The sequence below is a fragment of the Anser cygnoides genome, chromosome 7 (assembly GCF_040182565.1).
Source record: "Anser cygnoides isolate HZ-2024a breed goose chromosome 7, Taihu_goose_T2T_genome, whole genome shotgun sequence".
In the NCBI taxonomy this organism is placed as follows: domain Eukaryota; kingdom Metazoa; phylum Chordata; class Aves; order Anseriformes; family Anatidae; genus Anser; species Anser cygnoides.
Genome location: NC_089879.1, coordinates 1,762,501 through 1,772,500, shown reverse-complemented (window position 1 = coordinate 1,772,500; position 10,000 = coordinate 1,762,501). Strand labels below are relative to the sequence as shown.

The following is a 10,000-nucleotide window of genomic DNA, read 5'->3' as shown; positions in this document are numbered from 1 at the left end:
GGATTGTGTGCACAGGATCCATCCCACAGATGGGCAGGAAACCTCGCGGTACCGCTCCGGGAGCGGTGCTCTTAGTATGGAATTCCTCCTACAGTCATTTTCAGATGAGACCTAGGAAAAAGATGAAATCAAAAATGGAAATGAGTGCTAGCTTGATTGTACTTAAGAATTGGATAAGCAGATGTCAATAAAGAAGGGTAAAAAAATGCTTGGCCAGATTAAAACAAAAATGAAAAAAGCACATTTTAGCTTGCAGACACTATCATCTGTCTGGGAGAAGAAAGGTCAGAATGAGGGATAGACAATGAAAAACCTGTCATACCACCAAACCGATAGTTTCACAATAAAAAGGCTTTTTAAAGTGAGACAGAAGAAAAAGGAAAGTTTTGTGAAGATTACTGGGGGGATGCCAAAAAAAAAAAAAAAAAGACAAAGAAAAAAAAGGTAGCTTTTAGCTACTGTCTCTTTTTTACATTTTCTTTTCCCCTGTAGCCATGGACTGTGGCTTTCATATGCAGCGCTCGGTGAGAGCCATGGCAGAGGGGACAGAGGAGGGCTGGATGTCGACGGCTCCGCGTTGGCCCCAGCGGTGCAGGAGGGAGGACCGGGTTCCAGTACAGTGGGTAGAAAAGCGCCTTTGACAGCCAGGTGAGCTGCCTGCCGCCCGGCCGTCCCCCGGGGCTCCTCGGAAGAGGAAGAAAGGGAGCAAAACCGCCCTCCAGAGAGAGGAAATGGGGCCTGATGGGTCGATTTGCCAGTCCCAGATGTGCTGAGAAATAGTTTTGGAGAGCACAAGTTAGAAGCGGAGGCATGGCGGGGGTGGTGAGCAGTGTTTGCTTTTCAGAGCCGCTGCTGCGGCATGTGCAGCGAGCATCGCCTCGCCTTCCCAGGTCGCCGTGACAATAAGCTCAGATGCAAGAGCCGTCATGGAAAAGCTGATGTGAGTGGCCAAATCAAGGAGACTTCTAGATTTTTTTTTATTGGCATCCATTTCTTTTGTCCGTCAGAAGAATAGCTGCACAAAAATCCGGCTCTGGCTGAGTCTGCCCTCCATCTGAGGGAGCCTGGGTCTGGGTACAGCTGCAGGCAGCCAGGGGGTTGAGTGTTGTTTAATCCTGCCTTCATGCTCGGAGTGGTGTGCTTACACCCCTTCATCATCACGTTTGTGCCCTTCAAACGTGCCAGACGTCATCAGACTGAGGCGAAAGCAGGCACCACTTGACAAAACCTGCTTCAGGTTTGTAAAAAAGTCATCTTAGTCATCTCCTGTATTTCACGGTGAAAGCATCCGTGGAATTGCGTATGTTTTTGGCAGAGAGACATGCTTTGGAAGTGGAAGGGCAGATATAAGGGGCAGAGATCCGAAGGAGGACGAGGGGTGTCCTGCCTGGGTCGGTGCCCCAGGCGAGGAGCGCACCGGCCAGCAGCACGTACCGAAGCTGCAGAAACGGGCCAGGGCATCCTGCCAGAGAGGCTGGATAAGGCAGAGGAAAGATCGTGTGGTGAGGGGCTTGGGTAAACATTTCCCATAGAGGCAAGGCTTCTCTGTGTGCTGGAGATTTTTTTTTCTTTTTCTGTGTTTTTTTTGTGTTTTTTTTTTTCCTTGCTTCCTTTAGAAATAAGGCATATGTGGTCATGCTGTTAAGTCCTTCCTCATTTCCTTTCCTTTGGCAATGTTTCATTTTGATGAATGGTGTCAGCCTGGGCTGACCAGGGCTGGGGATGTGATGATGCTCCTGCAGGGCCCAGGCCAGCGGGCGCGGGGAGGCCGTGGCACCCACCTCTGCAGCACAGCCCACGTCGCACCCGGCCTGTGAGGGAGCCCGGTGGCAGACACATGGCAGCCATCAAATTTAACAAATAGGCGCATATCTGCTAGCTGTGGTACTTGAACTTCCTAATCGTGAAGGAGTTCTGTCATCCACCGTGCGGGAGTTTCTGGCTTATCCAGCTTCCCTCTGCTGGAAGCTCTTTGTGGTGGGTTAATGATCTAACCAAATATCGTGGTGCTCTTCAGTTCGTTTAACCACCCTCTCTCTCTTTTGGTGCTTTTATAAATCCCATGCTAAATTGCAAATCCAAGCTTAAGTGTGCGTCTGTGTCTGTCTTCATAAATAACGCATTGCTCAGAAATGTTAAAGTGGAGCTAGCTATGAGTGAAACTGCCCTACGGTAATTCAAAGCTTTAAATGATATTTTGTGCTTGTTGTCTATGCTAAGACTGTCTGAAGGATTCAGAAGCAAGATGTTTTGAATGTGGCACTTCATTGTGATATTTTAGAAGCTTTTTTTTTCTGTTTTACCCCCATTCCGCGTGTGTATTTACATCTTTCTGCCTCCTTTTCAGACACCACTAGATGGTGAATCTTGGGCCTGCAGGAAGCGTGAGCTTCTTTTCATAACACAAACGGTTACAGATGACTTCAAATAACGGATGACTTGTATAAAAATCCTCAATAGAAATGATGTAGTTCTTGTGTTTGGACAGCACAGATATATATTACCTGTATCTAAAACCATTATAGGATCGTGGGATGGTTCAGGACCTCAGGAAGACTCTTGTCCAGGCTCCCGCTTGAGCAGGGTCAGCTCTGCCAGAGAGTCAACACTTAGGTTGGAATCGATGGAAATTTTCAGCAGCTGTTCAGATCGATCTTGCAGAATGTGCTCTGCAGTGAGAAACAACGGAGAGTTTTAGTGGATGCAAAGAGAGCATTTGACTATAGAACTGGGTATTTCCCTTTTCCAACAGAAGTTGTCAGTAAACACTTCTTGAACTGTTACTTTATACACTGATTAGGCTTAGAAGTTAAATTTTCCATTAGTAGCATAAACGCCATTTTCTTTTCCATTGAAGTTAAGTATTTGCGCTTTGCAGGAATGCATACACAAGTTCTTGGTTCCGGCAAACCAAAGTGATCTAGCAGTTCAGGCAAAACTATATAAACAACATAAAACAGTACCTACGCTACTGATTTGTCTTCTCATCAGGCATTACCCCCAACATTTTCCATATTAACAGAACTTGCAAATTTTATTTTGTAGAGAAATGGATATGATCCCGTTTGGGTTTGTATCTACCTCATCACCCTGTATGCTACATTAAATTCACTTCGGTTCTGTTTGTACCTAAATACGCAATACTTTCAGAGTTACATTTTCTCAACACAGGCTGATTTTGTGCTCTGAATGTGCAGGGCTCACTTTCCATCCAGTTTCACAGTCCAACTTACAAATGTGAAGAACCATAAAAATATCTGATACAATACGCTGTTTTATGGCAGTCCACGTGATTTAATCCATCTCAACTTCACTGTAGGAATAAAAAGTTCAGTTTATATGGAATAAATATGGAAGGACTTATTTCTGTTGTAAAGATTTTCTGACAAGCAAAAATATAATACTTTTTGAAAACCTCATTAGAAAATCAATTATATCATGACACTTAATGTTGTGTTATTTACAAGCAAGATGTCTTGTTGGGGAAAAATGCTATAAAAATTCACACTTAATACAGAAAAATGTTAGAACATAAAGAAGAGTTAGATTTCATTATTAGCATGTTCAAAGTAGTGATTACCAAATCCGGGTTTATGCTTAATCAAGAATAGCAAAAGCATCTGACCACATGAGTGACACGAGGTACTGCATGCTCAAAGGGACAAAGGCAGAGATCATTTCAGAGCAAACAGTACTGGTCTGTTTATGTTTTAGGTTTATGCACAGGGCACAGAACATGCACATCATTCCACTCTTCTTTTTCTCATTACACAGATCTTAATATTTCTGGATTTAAATGCCTTCAACAAGGGAAGCTTATGTTGACTGACACCTGGCAAATGGCTAATGGGATGCCGTAGCTGGTAAATGAATGTTTTAGCTTTGGAGAAAGCATAGGAAAATTATTCAACGTTACCATTTGATAAAGAGGGAAGGGAGATTGAGTGGAGCTGAGCTATTTATTTTTATCGAGATATGAGACCTAGTTGAGATGCTGAAATGCAAAATATCCACCAAGTTTTAGAATTTCTTATCAGGAGGCAGTTACATGCTTTTGAGATCTTTCCTAGTATTCTTTGTCCTTGTGGGCTTGGTTGACTGAAACCACATCCTTCCTCCTAGTAAAATATCCAGGTAACACGACTTGGCAAACCCACCTGGAGGTTGTACAACTGGAGCTCTAGTCCCATCTTCAGGGACAGTGATTCCAGAACTATCGATAGTCTTTGAGTTATAATAGTGGCCACTTTGTTGCCTGTTTAGAGACTTCTTAAGTATTCTATGGTATGGCGAGCAAAACATCCTGAGGACGTGCATGTGGTGTCAAATCTTTTGTCTCTCTTGCAAACCTGGGTCCAAGATGAAGCATGATTTTGAAACTAATTTGGAAAAAAAAATGAATAACAAGATTTCATTTCAGCAAGGAATAGCAACTACTTTAAATCTGGTGAGTCTGAGTACAATATTTTTTTTATGGCTGGAAAAATCAATTATTCAATTTACATGCTACTAATTAGAAACATGAAACAAACTGTTTATTTTTTTAAGCTAAAACAGTTTTTAGAAATGGAAAATGCTTGACTTGAAGCGGAAAATTTTGTTTGTCATGCAAATATGAGCAAGATATGGCTAACCTATTATACAGTGCATCGTTCATATTAAGGTAAATACAAAAAAATACATTTCTAGCTAAAATGGTTGTCTTAAATAGCCTGCAATCCGAGTTTGTATCTGCTGCAGAACTAATGATGTTTATTTGCTGCAGAATAAAACTGAAAATATGAACCTTTCATTTGTACACTGCAACTGTAGGCTTGTATGTGTATTTCTAGCAGAAAAAAAAAAATTACTATGTGTTTTCATCTTTCTACATAATGCTTGTAGAACATCTCAGGCCATGAGAAGTACCTTGTGGCCGTTTCCTGAAGGGGGGACTGGTATCTGAAGGCCGTGTTGTAGCGCGTAGGCTGGATTACTTGCTGGCACTGGATAGCTTTGAGGCTCTTTTTGGTCGGTAGTACTGTGGTCAAAGCAATACCCAGACAGGCGGCCAGCACTGGGAGTGGTGATCGGAACAAGGAGGTGTCATCACGACCCTTGTGCCAAGGCCACTTCTCCGGTGGCACTGGAAGAAAATCTTGCCCTTCCAATGGTCTTAACACAGGAGCATCCTGAGCATTTCGGGTTTGCTGATGATTTGACTGAGGAAACGTCACTAAAATGTATGGGGAGCAGCTCGAGGTGAGGCTAACCGACCTCTAGTTCTCCAGATCCTCCTTCTCAAAGACACGAGTGCTACATGCTTTCCTCCAGCTTGGGGAATTTCCTTGTGAACAGCACGTCATTCATCAGTTGGAGTTTTGTATTATTAGTTTCTGGTGTGTGTCTGTGAGCTCTGGAAGGAAAGGTTTCAGAGAGCCACTGTATGAATTTTGGATTTAATTAGTTTCTTAGTGCCATGCTTACTGAGCTGAGCTATGGTCTTAAGGTCTTGCAGACATAATAAAGCACATATTTAAGCAAATTTTCAAAAAATTTAGGTTTTTATCTTGCCATATCTTAAGGGATAAACGTCCTTGTTGAGGATGACTCTTCTTTACTTTGGGGGTTTTCTGTAGATACCCTGTTGCGTAGCCAGCAGTCTCCGTTTAATCTTAAATGGTTGTGACATGAGTGCGTTCAATATGATTTAGATCTTGTGGCTGCATCAAGTAAAACCCTTCACTTTCATTTTGGGTCCTCCCTCAGAAAATGCTCAAGCAGAGCTGCCCCCAGTGCCTGGTGTGTTTTCCAGACCCGTTTGCCAGGCGATGGAAGAGGCCTTGCCACGTATTGGCAGCGTGATGGGGTTAGATCCCTGCCTGAACTCCCCGGAGGTCACAAACGATCGCGCTCGTTCACGGGGAAGGGACTGAAAGTACGGCGTGCGGCAGGTTCGCTCCCAGACCGCTGGCGTGATTTATTCAGCAGGGGCTGAGCACCTCGCCGCTCTTTAGCAGCGGGCACTGCGTGCACAGCAGAGACCTGCCGTCCGCTCTCATTTGGCTGACTGTTAAACCTAAAAAGTTACTTCCAGTAATGTTAACGGTCTGACATTCGTAAACAGAAGCGAGGAAATTTCAAGTTGGCTCTGAAATGTTATGTTAAATATTTGAGAAGCACTTGTGGCCAGCTAGAATGGCCTGGATTATCATGTCTTTTTAATTATTATTTATTATTATTATTTGGGAGGGAATTTCAACTTTCAGTTTTTCATTTTGTGCCAGACATTTTTATTGCATTACTCATTTAATTAGATAGAAATATTTTGAGGGTGCTACCTGTTAAAATTACTTAGAAGGACCTACCTGATGTCTTAGAGCAGGCAGAGTAAAACACAGATGAGCTTATTATCCTCTGTGTATCAGTTTTGTTTATGTTACTGGGCTGGAGACTGGAATTTGCTTGTTTTGGTGTTTGCTCTTCACAATTCCCACTGAACAACCCCTTTTTGACCTGAAGTATTTCTGTGGGATGTACAGTGCCTGCCTCCTAACAGGATTAGGCCTGATTTTCTTTTCCCCCATCTCTCATGGGCAAGATATTTAGGAATATTTATATTCACTTGTTAAAAATGAGGAAGGAAAAAAGTATTTTCTGAACTCCACAGAAGTAAAACCTCATTCCATTCTCATATATGTATTTTAGCAGTTTCCACAAAATGTTTTCAAATTCCCACAGCTCTAATCCCAGTTTAAAAAAGAGAAGTTTCATTGTCGTTACAGGACCGGTGATGTTGTGGATTCGATGCCGGTCAGAAAGCGACTTCCAGCCACAAAGCTTTTCTAATCGGGTGTGTGCAGAACACGGAAAAGGAGATGCTTGGTACAGAATGCTTAAATGCGTTCAGAGTATTAAATGTATTTAAAACTCTGGCCTGACCTCTGGAATAGCTGAACTTGGGGAAAGACTTGGGGGGCATTGGGCACTGTTGTGGCTGTTCTCAAGCAAGGCATGGTGCGAGCCACCATCAACCCCGTACCTGGCAGCTGGGCTGGGATGCAGCTCTGTGCTTCCCCAACCATTTCCTACAAAAACCCAGCTCATCGTGAGCCAAATCGTAAGGGCTTGGTGGTTTGTTTGGCAGAAATATGGGAAAAAAAATATGGTTGTCACTAATTGTGTGTGCCCTCCAAACCTAAGCTTTGTACGTTTTTCCAGTGTATTTTAATATGTTCATGGTTCTTGTGTAAAAGGTTATGCTGATTTTTAAAATTTCCATTAGAAAGACTGTGTAAGCATGAAGTATCTAAGAAATATGCTCACGGTAACCTTTTAATGATCATAAATAGACTTGTATCTTCTGGAGGCTCATGGCTGTCACCTTAACAAAAGCTACCATCATGTGGAGAACACATGGACAGTTTCTTTATGTACCATCATCATTTGATTTTAATGAAGACTTCTTTGAGACTTTGTCGTTATTGCTGTTTTGAAGCAAACGGTGATCTTCAGTTTGTGGAAATACGCACTGACTTGTATTTTATTTTTTTCTTCTGTAAGCTCTGGGCATGACAGTCATGGCCAAATGGAAGTCATTTTGTCCCAGGGTGTTCCCTGCCTGTCACAGTCAGTCTGCTTGCTTCATTTCTGTAAGGAAAATTCTTAGAGATTAATTTACAATACAGTTATTTTCCTCCCATATGAAAATACATCTAATAGTGGATTATGACTTTAATAAACATTACAACTATTAAAATAAACTGTCCAAATATATTGAGCATAAACAGTATAATAAATTTCCTTAATTGGGGTACCATTGATCCATTAAACAAACACTTCCTTCAAGCAGAAAAATATTTTAGGAAGTTAAGGCTTTGGGTGGTTAAATGCATTACGGGGAAGGATTCATTCTTTAAGGAGCTTCTGAAGTTTCTGGTGTGTGTGTGTGTGTTATGAACAGACGGTGAGCGGTAATTCTGTTTTTCTCCATATCTCGACCACTCTACTAGGCCCTAAAACTACTTTGATTTATGCTGCAGCATAAACCTTTTTTTTTCTTTCTTTCTTTCTTATGGGGAATCAACTCTTTTGTTATTGTTGTTCTCTAAGACCTGAAAAGAAAAATGTAGTGTCAACAGAGATAGGATGAGGGCCAGATAAGAACAACTCTCTCCTCAAATTCATTAATCTTGATGTGGGAAAATTCAGATATCCTACAGCAAAAACAGGCGGTGGACTTTTGTGTGCTGGGACTAGACTTAAGCTACAGGCTGAAAATTTGAGCCGAGACACCTGAAATCTGATTTTGGATTTTGAGTGCGCTGCGCTCATTCTTTCCCAGGCTGGCAGCTAGGAAGGGAAAAATCCTTAACTTCTGCAAGAGGAAGTCTTGGGTGTGAGCTTGGGACATTACTATGAAAAATAAGAGGGATGACAGGTAAATGTGTGCGGTCTGCCCTGCCCAGATGCCTGCCACCATCCTGTCCCTGGAGGGAGATTTCTTCTCTCCGTGTCCATCCCTGTGCTGCCAGAGCGTCGCTGCGCAGATGACTTCTGCAGCAGCCAGGTTGGGGTGCTGCCAGCCCTACCGTGAGTTTCCCTCCCATCTGTGAGCTGTTCTTAATTTTCTTCTCAGTCGGGTTTGGCCAAAAAAAAAAGAAAAAAAAAATAGAGGGGAAGAATTTTATCCTGCTGGTTTCCAAAGCAGCCAAACAGGGCCGAGCCTGACGAGGCCATGGGAGCGGGAGCAGGAGATCGAGTCCAGGCGTCCTGCTAAGCTTGTCTCCTTTTCTGTGCCTCTTTTGACAGCTGGAGGAGGAGGACGATTATTTCAGCTCACAGTATTATTTAATACACAGTCAAGCGCTGGAAGGAGTCGCCTGGACCATCTGTGCCGGCTCCATCCTTGGGGGTTTTGAAGGCCCACCCAGACAAAGCCCTGAGCAGCCTGCGGTGCCCCGGAGCTGGCCCTGCTCTTGGCAGGAGGTTGCACTGGAGACCTCCTGTGCTCCTCGTGTCCAGGTGCATCAACAACGCCGGCCTACGCGCACCTCTGCATTCGTGGTGCTTCCCACCTGTCTCTGTTGCCCTCACCACTTACTTTTTTTCTCCAGTACAAGGAATCATAAGGTGCTTTAGAGTGAACTTGTGGATCGGGAGTAACGCGGCCTTTACACGCACCGTGGCTGGATCCAGGTGTGCTCCGGGCAGGCTGCTGGGTTTTCACTCCCTCGGGAAGAGCAAAAGCCTGCTCAGCCCCTGCGTTGTGTGTGCTTTCAGGGTCTTCTACCCCACCAAAGCTTGTATTTCTAACGAATTCCTGCTTAACTTAGACTATTAGAGTGACTCTTTTCTCAGTGTTGCCCTATTCAGCGTCGCGTTGCAGGTCTAGAAAATCAGCACGAGCACCCTCCTACAGCCACGGCTGTTCCTGAGCACACACTGCTGGTGACTCAGTATTTTGCTGAGGACGTGGGGGGAGTACAGGAGGGCAATGGGGATACTGTCAGCATCGCTGTCAGTCTAATAGCAGTTCTCGTGCAGTGAATTTCCAGATCTTGATCACCACAGGCAAGAGGAGCTCTTCTCATTGGTGAGGCCTGAGCTGACCATAAGAAAAGGAGCGATAAATTTAGATTATTTTGGCATCTGTAGGTCATTATTGGAATTATAGCAGCTGGCTGCTAGGTCATAAAGTTACTTTGACAGGTCATGAATACTGAAAGTACTCTAACTACCATGGCTTACTCTTATCGTCCTCATCCATTATTGTCAAGAAGATACCTCTGAGAAAGAGTGGGAATAAAGTTTAAGAAGGAATGATAGAAGAAGCAGCCTTCTAATAATATTCCACTTTTCTTCCCTCTTTATAAAAGAAGGGATGAAAGACAAGGTTAAGCTGTTGGAAGGAAAAAACTACAGAGTTAAGTGTTTAACAGTTTAAGTTAACTGTTTTATTGGTACATCTTTATAAACCATAAGTTCTTGAAGGGGTCATAGATCGTGGAGACGGGTTTAT

General features: G+C 43.3%; 1 protein-coding gene and 1 long non-coding RNA gene across 2 annotated transcripts in view; both read left to right on the top strand.

The window, feature by feature from the left end:
- The window catches only part of MGMT (O-6-methylguanine-DNA methyltransferase), a 170,134-nt gene that overhangs the window by 107,758 nt on the left and 52,376 nt on the right, over positions 1 to 10,000 (top strand). The window lies entirely within an intron of this gene.
- LOC106038985 (uncharacterized) overlaps positions 1 to 10,000 on the top strand; it is a 66,724-nt gene that overhangs the window by 39,426 nt on the left and 17,298 nt on the right. The gene's annotated exons all lie outside the window — the stretch shown is intronic.